Genomic DNA, 17,971 nt, shown 5'->3' on the forward strand with positions numbered 1-17,971 from the left:
CCCATGGTGTTACGTACTGAATTGACTAAGTTGTCAATGCTATCTGTAGGGAAGCATGAATCTTGCTCACTCTCCGAAAATATAACCTCTTGAGACCCGTCCGAATCCTTATCCTCCACCCCAGAGGATTGTTCAGATGTAGGAGAGGTATATTTCTTCCTACTTTCAGGAACTTTCTCAGAGCTTCTAAAGGCTCGTAATTCCTCTCTGATCATGCTACGTATGTCTTCCGACCTTACTGATGACTCCTCACGTAAGGTGGATTCAATGCATGACTGGCATAGCTTTTTTAAATAGATATCCGGGAGCGGCTGAGAGCATAAGGCACATTGCTTATGTCTGGATTTCCCTGTTCTTTTAGCCTAGGGAATTAGATGAAAGAGGGGAACGTAATCAGCTTAAAATAGGGTAGGCAACACTCACCCCTGAAGCTGTCATCATAATACCGGCTGACGAGGAGGAGACGGAGGCACAGAGGGAAGAACCGACCAGTCCGATCTCTTGCTCTTGGAGGAAGATCTGCGGCTGCTGCTTGTCCGGCTTCCAGGAGTGACAGCGGTGACCTCCACTGAAGGCAACGCTGTGTCCTGGGGAGATGCCATGATGGACGCCGGGAATCAGCGCCAGCGTTCTCTTGTACTGGGGGCCGCCATCTTCTTCCTGCCGCACCCGGAAGTGACCACTACATCCGGGTTGCGGCTCTGCTGTGCGCGCCTGCCTCCACATCCAGCGCGCAGGCGCCGTCCTCCTTCAGCCTCACCCCGGAAGTTGTAACAATACTTCCGGGGGACAATCACTGGGTCACACGCTGCCTGTGCGCCACCCGAAGATGGCGACACAGGTTCTTACTGCAGCGATCCAGACCCTGCAGGCATGCTGGATGAAAACTCCTGTGAGCCAGGCGACTCCCCGATCCTGGCCTCACGGTACCTGCCGGCAGAGGGGGGAAGCTGCCATAGAACCCCCGACGCCGCTTCCAGCTCTGGAGCCCTTGCCGTCCCTATAAGGTAAACTGCGCAAGCGGCATCCAGGCTGGGAATCCTCTTCTCTCCAGGTGTCTCCCGTAGGAACAGGAAACCAACTGTGGGAGCGAGGGGGACCGCCCCTTTTATTCTCTCCATAGGGGTTTCCTGTTCCTAGGGGCGGATCCCCTCTCTCAAGTGGGTGCTGTCGTGGCGAAGAGAAAAATCACATACTCACCTCTGCGTCGCTCAGGCCCCCGGCACTTTCATTATTCACCTGACTTCGTTCCGGCGCCACTCCATCTTCAGCGTCTTCTGCACTGATGTTCAGGCAGAGGGTGCGCACTAATCACGTCACTGCGCCCTCTGACTTGAGCATCACTGCAGAAGACGCTGAAGACGGAGCGGCGCCAGAACGAGGAGCAGGTGAATATCGCGCAGCGCTCCCCTCCCCGTTATACTCACCTGCTCCTGGCGCGGTGCAGTCCCTGCTTCCCCGGCGCCGCAGCTTCTTCCTGTAATGAGCGGTCACCGTTACCGCTCATTATAGTAATGAATATGCGGCTCCACCCCTATGGGAGGTGGAGCCGCATATTCATTACTGTAATGAGCGGTACCATGTGACCACTCAGTACAGTCAAATAGACACAGGAGAAAAACCAGGTATTATGGAGAGAAATAGCTAAAATTAAAAGGATACACCCATTAACCAATATCGATAAAAATACCGGTCACCACCTGTGTCAAAGCAATATAGTGAGACCACTAAAACGACAAGAGGAACGAGCACCAAGCATGGACCAAAACCAGTAAAAAGAATGATGATGGCAGGGAATAATATTTAAAATGATAATTTTTATTATATAGCAAGAGCAATAATTATTAAAAATGAGGAAATAAAACAACTGTGTATATGTATGTTTTTTTACATTTATATGTATATGCACACATCACACACTATATAAATAATGCAATATACAATTAGCACATGGCAAGTCAAAAATGTATATGCTCTGGATACCCCAGTGGACAGAAAAAAAAATATATATATATGTATATATATATATAAGTATAAGTACCAAAAAAAGCCATATGTAAAAAATAATAAAATAAAAAGGACCAATTTATGTGAAACAAAAATTGAAAATAATATTAACCCCTTCATGACCTTGGGATTTTTCGTTTTTCCGTGTTAGTTTTTCACTCCCCTCCTTCCCAGAGCCATAACTTTTTTATTTTTCCGTCAATTTGGCCATGTGAGGGCTTATTTTTTGCGGGACGATTTGTACTTTTGAACGACATCATTGGTTTTAGCATGTCGTGTACTAGAAAATGGGAAAAAAATTCCAAGTGCGGTGAAATTGCAAAAAAAGTGCAATCCCACACTTGTTTTTTATTTGGCTTTTTTGCTAGGTTCACTAAATGCTAAAACTGACCTGACATTATGATTCTCCAGGTCAGTAAGAGTTCATAGACACCTAACATGTCTAGGTTATTTTTTATTTAAGTGGTGAAAAAAAATTCCAAACTTTGCTAAAAAAAAAAAAAAAAAAAAAAATTTGCGCCATTTTCCGATACTCGTAGCGTCTCCATTTTTCATGATCTGGGGTCGGTTGAGGGCTTATTTTTTGCGTGCCGAGATGACATTTTTAATGATAGCATTTTGGTGCAAATACGTTCTTTTGATCGCCCATTATTGCATTTTAATGCAATGTCACGGCGACCAAAAAAACGTAATTCTGGCGTTTGCATTTTTTTCTCGCTACGCCGTTTAGCGATCAGGTTAATGCTTTTTTTTAATTGATAGATCGGGCGATTCTGACCGCGGCGATACCAAATATGAGTAGATTTGATTTTTTTTTATTCATTTATTTTGATTGGGGCGAAAGGGGAGTGATTTAAACTTTTATATTTTTTTCACATTTTTTTTTACTTTTTTTTTTTTTTTACTTTTGCCATGCTTCAATAGCCTCCATGGGAGGCTAGAAGCTGGCACAGCACCATCGGCTCTGCTACATAGCAGCGATCTGCTGTTCGCTGCTATGTAGCAGAAATGCAGGTGTGCTGTGAGCGCCGACCACAGGGTGGCGCTCACAGCTGCCAGGGATCAGTAACCATAGAGGTCTCAAGAACCTCTATGGTTACTATTCTGAAGCATCGCCGACCTCCGATCATGTGACGGGGGTCGGCGATGCGATCATTTCCGGCCGCCCGGCCGGAAGTGGTAGTTAAATGCCGCTGTCTGCGTTTGTCAGCGGCATTTAACTAGTTAATAGGTGCAGGCAGATCGCGATTCTGCCCGCGCCTATTACGGGCACATGTCAGCTGTTCAAAACAGCTGACATGTCCCGGCTTTGATGCGGGCTCACCGCTGAGCCCTGCATCAAAGCAGGGGATCTGACCTCGGACGTACTATCCCGTCCGAGGTCAGTAAGGGGTTAAAAAAGAATATATAAAAAATATATATGTATATAAAAGGATTATATACAATATATATTAAAAATGTGTATCACATAACAATGAACATGTGTATAAGAACATGCAAGAAGTGCTAGGAAAAAGTCCTGTACAATAACTATATAGGAGGCAGCTTGTCGTGCATGCCGTGCTTGACCCACACTGAAAAAAAGTGCTATTTGAACATATGATCCAATCTGATCTGATGCCACTTACTTATAAAACTGGGGAGAATACTTCCAGGACCGCCAATGTGTGGTGATATGTACCCCGACGCGCGTTTCGGACCCAAAGAAAAGTTCCTTCGTCAGGGGGTGTGATGTTATGACCTGGTGGTTAGGACAATAATGGACCAGGTGGGTAAGAGCACACGGAAAGACCTGATAGTTAATAATAATACAGGACAAGCTCTGGGACGTGGGAACTCTGCTGACCGCAATCCCTAATCCTATCACACACACTAGAAATAGCCGTGGATTGCTCCTAACGCTCCCTATGCAACTCGTCACAGCCTAAGGAACTAGCTAGCCCTAAAGATAGAAAAATAAGCCTACCTTGCCTCAGAGAAATTCCCCAAAGGGAAAGGCAGCCCCCCACATATAATGACTGTGAGTTAAGATTAAAATCACAAACACAGAGATGAAATAGATTTAGCAAAGAGAGGCCCGACTTACTGAACAGACAGAGGATAGGAAAGGTGACTTTGTGGTCAGCACAAAAACTACAAAAAAACCACGCAGAGGGCGCAAAAGACCCTCCGCACCGACTCACGGTGCGGAGGCGCTCCCTCTGCGTCCCAGAGCTTCCAGCAAGCAAGACAAAAATCAAAATAGCAAGCTGGACAGAAAAATAGCAAACAAGAGAAAAACAAGCAGGAACTTAGCTTCTGCTGGAGAAGACAGGTCACAAGAACGATCCAGGAGCGAACAGACCAATACTGGAACATTGACAGGTGGCATGGAGCAATGATCTAAGTGGAGTTAAATAGAGCAGCCAGCTAACGAATTAACCTCGTCACCTGTGGAAGGAAACTCAGAAGCCGCAGCCCCACTCACAACCACCAGAGGAAGCCCATGGACAGAACCAGCCGAAGTACCATTCATGACCACAGGAGGGAGCTTGACAACAGAATTCACAACAGTGTGACATCAGGGGGTGAAAATATATATATATATATATACACACACACACACTGGATTGTGGCCCGATTCTAACGCATCGGGTATTCTAGAATATGCATGTCCACGTACTATATTGCCCAGCCACGTACTATATTGCCCAGCCACGTACTATATTGCGCAGCCACGTACTATATTGCGCAGCCACGTACTATATTGCGCAGCCACGTACTATATTGCCCAGCCACGTACTATATTGCGCAGCCACGTACTATATTGCCCAGCCACGTACTATATAGCACAGCCCACGTAGTACGGTATATTGCCCAGTCACATAGTATATTGGACAGCCACATAGTATATAGCAGAGCCACGTAGTATATTGCCCAGTCACGTAGTATATTGGCCAGCACAGAGCCATGTAGTATAGAGACTTAAAAAAAAAAATAAACATATACTCACCTATAGCCCGTTGAAGTCCTGCTATACTTACCGGCCGCCGCCTTTCGCAATCCTCGTCACACTCCCGGGATCACTCCATTGCAAGTCCCAGGGCTGGTGTGAGCAGGACCTATGATGACGTCGCGGTCACATGACCGTGACGTCACAGCAGGTCCTTGTTGCACACCAGCCCTGGGACGGGACAGGAAGCTGCCGCTTGCAATGTAGCGGTCCCGGGAGCGTGGCGAGGAGCGAGAAAGGCGGTGGATGGTGAGTATAGCAGGGTTTTTTTTTTTTAAATTATTTTTAACATGACATATATTTACTATTGATGCTGCATAGGCAGCATCAATAGTAAATAGTTGGGGACACACAGGGTTAATAGCAGCGGTAACGGAGTGCGTTACACCGCGGGCTGTTACCGCTGCCATTAACCCTGTGTGAGCGGTGAGTGGAGGGGATTACGGAGCGGGCGCCGGGCAGTGAGTGCAGGGGGAGTAGGGGAGGGACTAATCGGACTGTGGCCGTCGCTGATTGGTTGCGGCAGCCATGACAGGCAGCTGCCGAGACCAATCAGCGAACGAATAACCGCGACAGAAGGACAGACAGAAAGACGGAAGTACCCCTTAGACAATTATGTATATAGATTATATGCCGCGTACAGTAAAATCACAGTGTGGCAGGTTAGAATAGAAAAGATATACACATAACATAGGCAGATATAAAGATGTCGCTGACGCGAATACTGACTAGAAAGGTGAAGGGAGTTCATTGGCTGTGAACCCGCACGACCTTTCTGATAGCACCATCAGACAGGGAATAGGAGTTCACCTGGAGACACTGAACAGGGAGACATGTGATGCTATGGCTCCAATTAGATGTGGCGGGGCGGAGTGAAATATGGTTGCCCTCTGCAGCTTGATCCCTTCCATGGGAGCTGCAGAGCAATGTCCCTTCTGCTGGCCTGCTGCCACATCATCGCCGCCTGACCACTGCCACTGCTCACCACACATCTAGATAAGTTCCCTGGGGGGTCTAGTTTCCAAAATGGGGTCACTTGTGGGGGAGCTCCAATGTCTTGGTACACAGGGGCTCTCCATACGCGACATGGTGTCCGCTAACGATAAGAGCTAATTTTCCATTCAAAAAGTAAAATGGCGCTCCTTCCCTTCCGAGCCCTGTCGTGCGCCCAAACATTGGTTCCCCCCACATATTGGGTATCGGCATACTCAGGACAAATTGTACAATAACTTTTGGGGTCCAGTTTCTCCTTTTAACCCTTGGGAAAATAAAAAAAATTGTTGCTAAAAGATAATTTTTGTGACTAAAAAGTTAAATGTTAAATTTTTTTCTTCCATGTTGCTTCTGCTGCTGTGAAACACCTGAAGGGTTAATAAACTTCTTGAATGTGGTTTTGAGCACCTTGAGGGGTGCAGTTTTTAGAATGGTGTCACTTTTGGGTATTTTCAGCCATATAGACCCCTCAAACTGACTTCAAATATGAGGTGGTCCCTAAAAAATGGTTTTCTAAATTTTGCTGTAAAAATGAGAAATCATTAGATAATTGGTATCCTTTATAACTCCCTAACCAAAAAAAATGTTGTTTCCAAATTTGTGCTGATGTAAAAGTAGGCATGTGGGAAATGTTATTCATTAACTATTTTGTGTCACATAACTCTCTGGTTTAACCCCTTCCCGACCTGTGACACAGCGTATGCGTCATGAAAGTCGGTGCCAATCCGACCTGTGACGCATATGCTGTGTCACAGAAAGATCGCGTCCCTGCAGATCGGGTGAAAGGGTTAACTCCCATTTCACCCGATCTGCAGGGACAGGGGGAGTGGTAGTTTAGCCCAGGGGAAGTGGCTTCACCCCCTCGTGGCTACGATCGCTCTGATTGGCTGTTGAAAGTGAAACTGCCAATCAGAGCGATTTGTAATATTTCACCCATTATAACGGGTGAAATATTACAATCCAGCCATGGCCGATGCTGCAATATCATCGGCCATGGCTGGAAATACTAGTGTGCCCCCACCCCACCCCACCGATCGCCCCCCCAGCCCCCCGATCTGGCCGGTACACTGCTCCGGCTCCCCTCCATCCAGTGCTCCGCTCCCCCCCGTGCTCTTGTCCGCTCCCCCCGTGCTCCAATCACCCCCCCGTGCTCCAATCACCCCCCCCTGCATTCAGATCCACCCCCCCGTGCTCCGTTCCACCCCCCCATGCTCCGTTCCAGCCCCCCCGTGCTCCGTTCCACGCCCCCCGTGCTCCGTTCCACGCCTGCCGCGCTCCGATTCCCCCCCCCGTGCTCCGATCCCCCCCCCCGTGGTCCCCCCCCACCCCATCATACTTACCGATCCAGCCGGGGTCCCGTCCGTCTTCTCCCTGGGCGCCGCCATCTTCCAAAATGGCGGGCGCATGCGCAGTGCGCCCGCCGAATCTGCCGGCCGGCAGATTCGTTCCAAAGTGCATTTTGATCACTGAGATAGATTATATCTCAGTGATCAAAATAAAAAAAATAATACATGACCCCCCCCCTTTGTCACCCCCATAGGTAGGGACAATAAAAAAATAAAGAAAATTTTTTTTTTCCACTAATGTTAGAATAGGGTTAGGGTTAGGGGTAGGGTTAGGGTTAGGGTTAGGGCTAGGGGTAGGGTTAGGGGTAGGGCTAGGGTTAGGGCTAGGGTTAGGGCTAGGGTTTCGGTATGTGCACACGTATTCTGGTCCTCTGCGGATTTTTCCGCTGCGGATTTGATAAATCCGCAGTGCTAAACCTCTGCGGATTTATGGCGGATTTACCGCGTTTTTTCTGCGCATTTCACTGCGGTTTTACAATTGCGATTTTCTATTTGAGCAGTTGTAAAACCGCTGCGGAATCCGCAGAAAGAAGTGACATGCTGCGGAATCTAAACCGCTGCGTTTCCGTGCAGTTTTTCCGCAGCATGTGTACAGCGATTTTTGTTTCCCGTAGGTTTACATTGAACTGTAAACTCATGGGAAACTGCTGCGGATCTGCAGCGTTTTCCGCAGCGTGTGCACATACCTTTAGAATTAGGCTATGTTCACACGGTGCGGATTTGGCTGCGGATTGGCCGCTGCGGATTCGCAGCAGTATTCCATCAGGTTTACAGTACCATGTAAACATATGAAAAACTAAATCCGCTGTGCCCATGGTGCAGAAAATACCGCGCGGAAACGCTGCGTTGTATTTTCCGCAGCATGTCAATTCTTTGTGCGGATTCCGCGGCTTTTTACACCTGTTCCTCAATAGGAATCCGCAGGTGAAATCCGCACAAAAAACACTGGAAATCCGCGGAAAATCCGCAGGTAAAACGCAGTGCCTTTTACCCGCGGATTTTTCAAAAATGGTGCGGAAATATCTCACACGAATCCGCAACGTGGGCACATAGCCTTAGGGTTAGGGTTGGAATTAGGGTTGTGGTTAGGGTTGTGATTAGGGTTATGGCTACAGTTGGGATTAGGGTTAGGGGTGTGGGGGGGTTAGTGTTGGAGGTAGAATTGAGGGGTTACCACTGTTTAGGCACATCAGGGGTCTCCAAACGCAACATGGCGCCACCATTGATTCCAGCCAATCTCGTATTCAAAAAGTCAAATGGTGCTCCCTCACTTCCGAGCCCTGAAGTGTGCCCAAACAGTGGTTTACCCCCACATATGGGGTATCAGTGTACTCAGGATAAACTGCGGAACAATTACTGGGGTCCAATTTCTCCTGTTACCCTTGTGAATCTAAAAAAATGCTTGCTAAAACATCATTTTTGAGGAAAGAAAAATGATTTTTTATTTTCACGGCTCTGCGTTGTAAACGTCTGTGAAGCACTTGGGGGTTCAAAGTGCTCACCACATATCTAGATAAGTTCCTTGGGGGGTCTAGTTTCTAAAATGGGGTCACTTGTGGGGGGTTTCTACTGTTTAGGCACACCAGGGGCTCTGCAAACGCAATGTGACGCCCGCAGACCATTCCATCAAAGTCTGCATTTCAAAAGTCACTACTTCCCTTCTGAGCCCCGACGTGTGCCCAAACAGTGGTTTACCCCCACACATGGGGTATCAGCGTACTCAGGAGAAACTGGACAACAACTATTGGGGTCGAATTTCTCCTGTTACCCTTGGGAAAATAAAAAATTCTGGGCTAAATAATTATTTTTGAGGAAAGAAAACGTATTTATTATTTTCACGGCTCTGCATTATAAACTTCTATGAAGCACTTGGGGGTTCAAAGTGCTCACCACACATCTAGATAAGTTCCTTTGGGGGTCTAGTTTCCAAAATGGGGTCACTTGTGGGGGGTTTCTACTGTTAAGCCACATCAGGGGCTCTGCAAACGCAACGTGACGCCCACAGAGCATTCCATCAAAGTCTGCATTTCAAAACGTCACTACTTCACTTCCGAGCCCCGGCATGTGCCCAAACAGTGATTTACCCCCACATATGTTGTATCACCGTACTCAGGAGAAACTGGACAATAACTTTTGGGGTCAAATTTCTCCTGTTACCCTTGGGAAAATAAAAAATTGCAGGCTAAAAGATCATTTTTGAGAAAATAATTTTTTTTTTTATTTTCATGGCTCTGCGTTAAAAACTTCTGTGAAGCACTTGGGGGTTCAAAGTCCTCACCACACATCTAGATTAGTTCCTTTGGGGGTCTAGTTTCCAAAATTGGGTCATTTCTGGGGGATCTCCAATGTTTAGGCACACAGGGGCTCTCCAAACGTGACATGGTGTCCGCTAATGATTGGAGCTAATTTTCCATTTAAAAAGCCAAATGGCATGCCATCCCTTCCGAGCCCTGCCGTGCGCCCAAACAGTGGTTTACCCCCACATGTGGGGTATCAGCGTACTCAGGACAAACTGGACAACAATATTTGGGGTCCAATTTCTCCTATTATCCTTGGCAAAATAGGAAATTCCAGGCTAAAAAATCATTTTTGAGGAAAGAAAAATTATTTTTTATTTTCATGGCTCTGCGTTATAAACTTCTGTGAAGCACCTGGGGGTTTAAAGTGCTCAATGTGCATCTAGATAAGTTCCTTGGGGGGTCTAGTTTCCAAAATGGGGTCAATTGTGGGGGGTTTCTACTGTTAAGCCACATCAGGGGCTCTGCAAACGCAACGTGACGCCCACAGAGCATTCCATCAAAGTCTGCATTTCAAAACGTCACTACTTCACTTCCGAGCCCCGGCATGTGCCCAAACAGTGATTTACCCCCACACATGGGGTATCAGCGTACTCAGGAGAAACTGGACAACAACTTTTGGGGTCAAATTTCTCCTGTTACCCTTGGGAAAATAAAAAATTGCAGGCTAAAAGATCATTTTTGAGAAAATAATTTTTTTTTTTATTTTCATGGCTCTGCGTTATAAACTTCTGTGAAGCACTTGGGGGTTCAAAGTCCTCACCACACATCTAGATTAGTTCCTTTGGGGGTCTAGTTTCCAAAATTGGGTCATTTCTGGGGGATCTCCAATGTTTAGGCACACAGGGGCTCTCCAAACGTGACATGGTGTCCGCTAATGATTGGAGCTAATTTTCCATTTAAAAAGCCAAATGGCATGCCATCCCTTCCGAGCCCTGCCGTGCGCCCAAACAGTGGTTTACCCCCACATATGGGGTATCAGCGTACTCAGGACAAACTGGACAACAATATTTGGGGTCCAATTTCTCCTATTATCCTTGGCAAAATAGGAAATTCCAGGCTAAAAAATCATTTTTGAGGAAAGAAAAATTATTTTTTATTTTCATGGCTCTGCGTTATAAACTTCTGTGAAGCACCTGGGGGTTTAGAGTGCTCAATGTGCATCTAGATAAGTTCCTTGGGGGGTCTAGTTTCCAAAATGGGGTCACTTGTGGGGGAGCTCCAATGTTTAGGCACACAGGGGCTCTCCAAACGCGACATGGTGTCCGCTAACAATTGGAGCTAATTTTCCATTCATAAAGTCAAATGGCGCGCCTTCCCTTCCGAGCCCTGCCGAGTGCCCAAACAGTGGTTTACCCCCACATATGAGGTATTGGCGTACTCGGGAGAAATTGCCCAACAAATTTTATGATCCATTTTATCCTACTGCCCATGTGAAAATGAAAAAATTGAGGCAAAAAGAATTTTTTTGTGAAAAAAAAGTACTTTTTCATTTTTACAGATCAATTTGTGAAGCATCTGAGGGTTTAAAGTGCTTACTAGGCATCTAAATAAGTTCCTTGGGGGGTCTAGTTTCCAAAATGGGGTCACTTGTGGGGGAGCGCCAATGTTTAGGCACACAGGAGCTATCCAAACGCGACATGGTGTCCCCTAACGATGGAAATAATTTTTCATTCAAAAAGTCAAATGGCGCTCCTTCCCTTCCGAGCCTTACCATGTGCCCAAACAGTGGTTTACCCCCACATGTGAGGTATTGGTGTACTCAGGAGAAATTGCCCAACACATTTTAGGATCCATTTTATCCTGTTGCCCATGTGAAAATGAAAAAATTGAGGCTAAAAGAATTTTTTTGTGAAAAAAAGTACTTTTTCATTTTTACGGATCAATTTGTGAAGAACCTGGGGGTTCAAAGTGCTCACTATGCATCTAGATAAGTTCCTTGGGGCGTCTAGTTTCCAAAATGGGGTCACTTGTGGGGGAGCTCCAATTTTTAGGCACACGGGTGCTCTCCAAATGTGACATGGTGTCCGCTAAAGAGTGGAGCCAATTTTTGATTCAAAAAGTCAAATGGCGCTCCTTCCCTTCCAAGCCCTGCCGTGCGCCCAAACAGTGGTTTACCCCCACATATGAGGTATCAGCGTACTCAGGACAAATTGGACAACAACTTTCGTGGTTCAGTTTCTCCTTTTACCATTGGGAAAATAAAAAAATTGTTGCTAAAAGATAATTTTTGTGACTAAAAAGTTAAATGTTCATTTTTTCCTTCCTTGTTGCTTCTGCTGCTGTGAAGCACCTGAAGGGTTAATAAACTTCTTGAATGTGGTTTTGAGCACCTTGAGGGGTGCAGTTTTTAGAATGGTGTCACTTTTGGGTATTTTCAGCCATATAGACCCCTCAAACTGACTTCAAATGTGAGGTGGTCCCTAAAAAAAATGGTTTTGTAAATTTCGTTGTAAAAATGACAAATCGCTGGTCAAATTTTAACCCTTATAACTTCCTAACAAAAAAAAATTTTGTTTCCAAAATTGTGCTGATGTAAAGTAAACATGTGGGAAATGTTATTTATTAACTATTTTGTGTCACATATCTCTCTGGTTTAACAGAATAAAAATTCAAAATGTGAAAATTGCGAAATTTTCAAAATTTTCGCCAAATTTCCATTTTTATCACAAATAAACGCAGAATTTATTGACCTAAATTTACCACTAACATGAAGCCCAATATGTCACGAAAAAACAATCTCAGAACCGCTAGGATCCGTTGAAGCGTTCCTGAGTTATTACCTCATAAAGGGACACTGGTCAGAATTGCAAAAAACGGCAAGGTCTTTAAGGTCAAAATAGGCTGGGTCATGAAGGGGTTAACAAAATAAAAATTTAAAATTTGAAAATTGCAAAATTTTCCAATTTTTTCACGAAGAAACTCAAAAATTATTGACCTAAATTTACCACTAACATGAAGCCCAATATGTCACGAAAAAACAATCTCAGAATCCCTAGGATCCGTTGAAGCGTTCCTGAGTTATTACCTCATAAAGGGACACTGGTCAGAATTGCAAAAAATGGCCAGGTCATTAAGGTCAAAATAGGCTGGTAAGCTCCATGGGTATTACCCCCTTTCCAGGCTATAAACATTAGCTCCCAGCCGTCAGCTTTCCCCCTGCTGGTTATGTAAATTACACGGGAGCCCACGCCATTTTTTTTCAGAAAAATAATCTTTTATTTACATGTGCAGTAAGCAGCACACACACTGCACTAATTGTATATGTCACTAACATCTATATATCTACTCTATGTGTATATAATGTATGTAATCCATCTAAGAGACGCCTCAGTCCGATACTGGCAGCACTGATTTTCCAATGTCAGAGCACTAAGGACCTGCATCCAGCTGTCTTTTTGCTCCAAAATTTCCAAGAAGAATAAGAGATGTCATGAGAAAAGTTGCTCCACAATTTCTGATTAATATTTACTAAAGCAGATATGTCAGGAGTGAGGACGGGTCCTCTTTAAAGGCAGCATTCTGTACTACGGGGTGATGGAAAATCTGCACTCTGCACTCCGTAGATCTGGGGATTTATTCTGAATAAAGCCTGACCTGGATGGACAAATGTCTTTTTTTCAGCCTTGCTAACTATGTTACCCCCTGTAAATTGTGCCTCTATCCTGGTAATGATTCTAACAGCACTTTTGGGACCCCCAAGCAGGATCAGGGTGGGGGGACAGGAGCTCCATCCCCATTCTACCCTCTGGGTTCAGGGACTGTTTCATATACAGCTTTTTATTATTTGTCATATAGATTTAGTCACCATCAGTATCTGGTATGGGGGTCTGACTGCAGGATTTGGGGGCAGCGCTCAGTCTGACGCTGGGGTTAAGTGGCCATTTTCCATTATATGGATATAGAACAGCCCAGCTACAGCCTGCAGTGAAGAAATTGTTACTGCCCCTCCAATTAAAGGACATGTAAGAGCCCTGTAACCAACCAGTCATCACAAGTGCATTGTGGGATTTGTAGTCCCACAGCCCTAGAACACTACAGGCACCAGAATCCGTATTAAACAGCAATGTTCACGTCATGACAGCTGAAGCATACGCTGAGCTCAGCAGGCACGTTACCACAGCAACCAACACTACAAGTCCCAGCATACTCACCAGATGAACCTAATCAGCAGCTCAAAGGCTCCGGGAAACACCAGATCATCACTGGCCGTGGCCCAGCGCCGGGCGAAGAGCTGCAGCCCCGGCTTGGTGATGGCTACTGGTCCAGTTCACACAGGACGGAGCAAGAGCTCTGCCGCCCACGAACCGCTCCTTTCTCAAAGCCTGACTGACACAACAGCTTCCATATCCGCCCGTGTGCACCGCTCAGGACATTCCGACCGGAAACAGAGGGGCCTGCGCCAGGCGGCCGCTGGGAGACGTGCAGCGTCGTCACGTGACACCAGACATTGCTCCCTTGACTCCTCTTCCTCCTACTACTTGTTCCGTTGTTTGATTTTCCAAAATCTTTAATTGCATTTATATTAATTGGGAAGTTGTAAACCTAAACCAAAACTACGAAATCTAGCATATAACCTGTCCGTTGCCCATAGCAACCGGCCACACAGCATCCATGTTTGTTAACTCTTTCTAGTATAGTTGTTCGGGGTGGGTTGTCAAGTTATTTTCTGCCCCCCCAAACTGGTGGAGCATTATCACTGCCAAGTCCCCACCACTTGTCCAGTATCGACCCCTGATGAAAACCCTCTTCCCGCAGCACATGAATAGTAAAGTTCTTGTTCATTCTTATTTTTACCGTCCCAGGCTAAAAATGGCCCTCAGCTCCCTCAGAAATAGCACTTCATATGTGAAACGCCAGTTCCAGCACTTAGCCCAGGCTCTTCCAATACGGGCTGTCTCACACGTCCAGATAATTCCGGTACCGGAAAAATCGGTACCGGAATTATCCGTGTCCGTGTGCCCGTGCGTTTCTGTGGCACATCAGTGTGGCACACGTGTGCCGACTGGGTACCACACGCACCGTGCAGGAGACAGCGCTAGAGATAAGCGCTGTCCCCTGCATCTGGTGCTGAAGCAGCCATTCATATCTTCTCTGCAGCAGCGTTTGCTGTAGAGAAGATATGAAAAATCCTTTTTTTTTTTGTTTCTCGTGTTTAAAGGGAACCTGTCACCCCGAAAATCGCGGGTGAGGTAAGCCCACCGGCATCAGGGGCTTATCTACAGCATTCTGTAATGCTGTAGATAAGCCCCCGATGTTACTTGAAAGAGGAGAAAAAAACGTTATACTCACCCAGGGGCGGTCCCGCTGCTGGTCAGGTCGGATGGGCGTCTCTGGTCCGCTGCGGCGCTTCCCATCTTCTTTCCATGACGTCCTCTTCTGATCTTCAGCCACGGCTCTGGCGCAGGCGTACTTTGCTCTGCCCTGTTGAGGGCACAACAAAGTACTGCAGTGCGCAGGCGCCAGAAAAGGTCAGAGAGGCCCTGCGCACTGCAGTACTTTGCTCTGCCCTCAACAGGGCAGACAAAGTACGCCTGCGCCGGAGCCGTGGCTGAAGATCAGAAGAGGACGTCATGGAAAGAAGATGGGAGGCGCCGCAGCGGACCAGAGACGCCCATCTGACCTGACCAGCAGCGGGACCGCCCCTGGGTGAGTATAATCTAACGTCTTTCTTCTCTTTCAGGTAACATCGGGGGCTTATCTACAGCATTACAGATTGCTGTAGATAAGACCCTGATGCCGGTGGGCTTACCTCACCCGCGATTTTCGGGGTGACAGGTTCCCTTTAAAATAAAGATCCCTGTCCCCACCCCCTGTGCGCCCGCCCGCTGTTATTAAAATACCCGGCTCGCTCGCAGTGTCCTGTCCTCGCCGCACCTTCTCCTGTATGAGCGGTCACGTGGGGCCGCCCATTACAGTAATGAATATGCGGCTCCACCCCTATGGGAGGTGGAGCCGCATATTCATTACTCTAATCGGCGGCCCCACGTGACCGCATACAGGAGAAGCTGCGGCCAGGACAGGACACTGCGAGGGAGCCGGGTGAGTATTTTAATAACAGCTGGCGGGCGCACATGGGGTGGGAGGGGGGTGTGGACAGGGTTCTTTATTTTAATTTCGAAAAAGAATTTGGCAATCCAGAATATGATGCAAATAGATTTATTTCACATAGTGTTAATTGTGTTGCAAGAAAATATTTTTGAGGTTTCGGCCCAAGGGCCTTCCTCAGAACTACAAAAAGATATTACAATAAGTGTATTATAATATAGAAATAAACAACACAAGAAATAACTGTAGCCATTATAAAGCAATAGAAGAAAAATCAAATAACAGAATAGAAATAAATATAAGTATTGTGCCAAGAGAGGGACTATACATATCGATAGACCAAAGTGCAGAAAGAAGATTAGAGTTATACAAAAGTTGGCACCAGAGACAAATATATTCCTATAGTTGTTTACCAGGGTACTGATATCAATCAATCGGATTTAAAAGCAGCACAAATCCTGAAAGGAAAAATATTGATCGTGCGCATAGCACTTCAGGATTCTCATTGACTTTGCTGTCATAAGGAATCCCTACCATTTGGGGGCTAATTCCGCTCAGAATAAATGCAGCAAAACTGCACCGTGTGGACACAGCCTTACTAGAAGAAGGTGTGAATGGTTAGCGGTTACTGTTCATCCTTTGAGTGTAGGACTACTGCACTCAGCCACTGACATCTCATATCCATGTCAAACACTAAGGCCACATTCACACGTTCCTTTTTATTCTGCGGGTTCTCCCGCAGCGGATTTGATAAATCTGCAGGGCAAACCCGCTGAGGTTATCCCTGCAGTTTTATCGCGGTTTGTCCTGCGGGTTCCGCTGTGGGATTTACCCCTACTATTGATGCTGCATATGCAGCAATATGCAGCATCAATAGTAGTGTTAAAAATAATAAAATCATGATGATATACTCACCCTCTGACGTCCCGATCTCTTGGGCGCTGCAGGCGGCGGTCTGGTTCCAAAGATGCTGTGCGACCAGGACCTTCGGTGACATCACGGTCATGTGACCGCGACGTCACCGAAGGTCCTGGTCGCATAGCAAACCTGAGACCGGACGGCCGCGTGCAGCGCTGAGACTTCCGAGGGTGAGTATAACATGATTTTTTGTTTTTATTCTTTTTTTTTTTAATACAAATATGGTTCCCGGGGCCTGGAGGAGAGTCTCCTCTCCTCCACCCCGGGTATAACCCGCACATTATCCGCTTACTTCCCGCATGGTGGGCACAGCCCCATGCGGGAAGTAAGCGGATCAATGCACTTCTATGGGTGCAGAATCGCTGCGATTCTACACAAAGAAGTGACATGGTCCTTCTTTTTTTCCGCAGCAATTCAGCGCGGTTTTTTTCGGGATTTTCCGCATCATGTGCACTGCGGTTTCTGTTTTCCATAGCGTAACATTGTACTGTACCCTGCATGGAAAACAGCTGCGGACCCGCAGCGGCAAAATCGCCGCGGTTCAGCAGTAAAAACCGCATAGTGTGAACATGGCCTAAGGCACAGTATGTAACAGACTATGGTTTCATGGAGTCATCTGGCACATTAAATTTTCCATCACCCATTTACACATTCTCCTTTGCGAGTTCATTCAGGCATTCTGTCATAGTAGATTGCATCCGAGTGTCGCCTCCAGTAGGCGTATAAATCCGAAAAGTATGCACATCAGAGCCAAGTATCTTCTATCCCACCATTATAGTCTCTGGCCCCGTCAGTGCCTACGTCCAAATTCTGTTTTGCAGGGGTTCAGATGGAGACCCCAAGGGACCCCTGAAATTCTGCAAGAATGCAATGTGAAACGAGCCTAAGAATCTTTTTCAGTAGATGATAATACGGAATTAGTTTAGTAAAAACTTATTGAAGAGGTTACCATGGGAAGAATCTCTGGCCCCTTTTCCTTATCACCAATAGATAATTTGAGGGTCTCGACGCTAGATTTGGTCCTCAAAATGGAGAATGGAAAATTTTATTTGATCCACTATTTGTCATCTCCTAAAGGGGTATCTGTAAATGATGATATTGATGAATCCTTGTCAAATGTAAAAAAAAAACTTCGACAAGCATCCACGGTTGCGGAGCGGCGTTTTAAGAAAACACGCCTGCCAGACGACTTCACTGCTTTCAAACAAGCTACATTTGACTTCAAATTAGCCCTCACCTCTGCTAAACAGACCTATTTCACTAACCTTGTATTTTCACTATCCTACAACCTAAAACAACTATTCAGCACATTTACCTCCCTCCTCCGCCCACCACTGCCACCTCCAACTCCCCTCATCTCCTCCGAGGAC

The 17,971-nt window shown here is 46.3% G+C and overlaps 1 protein-coding gene across 3 annotated transcripts in view; it reads right to left on the reverse strand.

The window, feature by feature from the left end:
* LOC138645808 (zinc finger protein 84-like) overlaps positions 1–13,994 on the reverse strand; it is a 37,345-nt gene extending 23,351 nt beyond the window's left edge. For 2 of the 3 annotated variants that reach the window (XM_069735325.1, XM_069735323.1), the window contains exon 1: positions 13,790–13,994. The gene's annotated coding sequence lies outside the window, so the exon portion shown is untranslated. Of the gene's footprint in view, positions 1–3,635; positions 3,830–13,789 lie in introns of those variants that run through there. The other variant, XM_069735324.1, reaches the window with a different exon arrangement.
* Positions 13,995–17,971: the final 3,977 nt, after the last annotated feature.

The sequence above is a fragment of the Ranitomeya imitator genome, chromosome 7, assembly GCF_032444005.1.
Source record: "Ranitomeya imitator isolate aRanImi1 chromosome 7, aRanImi1.pri, whole genome shotgun sequence".
Classification (NCBI taxonomy): Eukaryota; Metazoa; Chordata; class Amphibia; order Anura; family Dendrobatidae; genus Ranitomeya; species Ranitomeya imitator.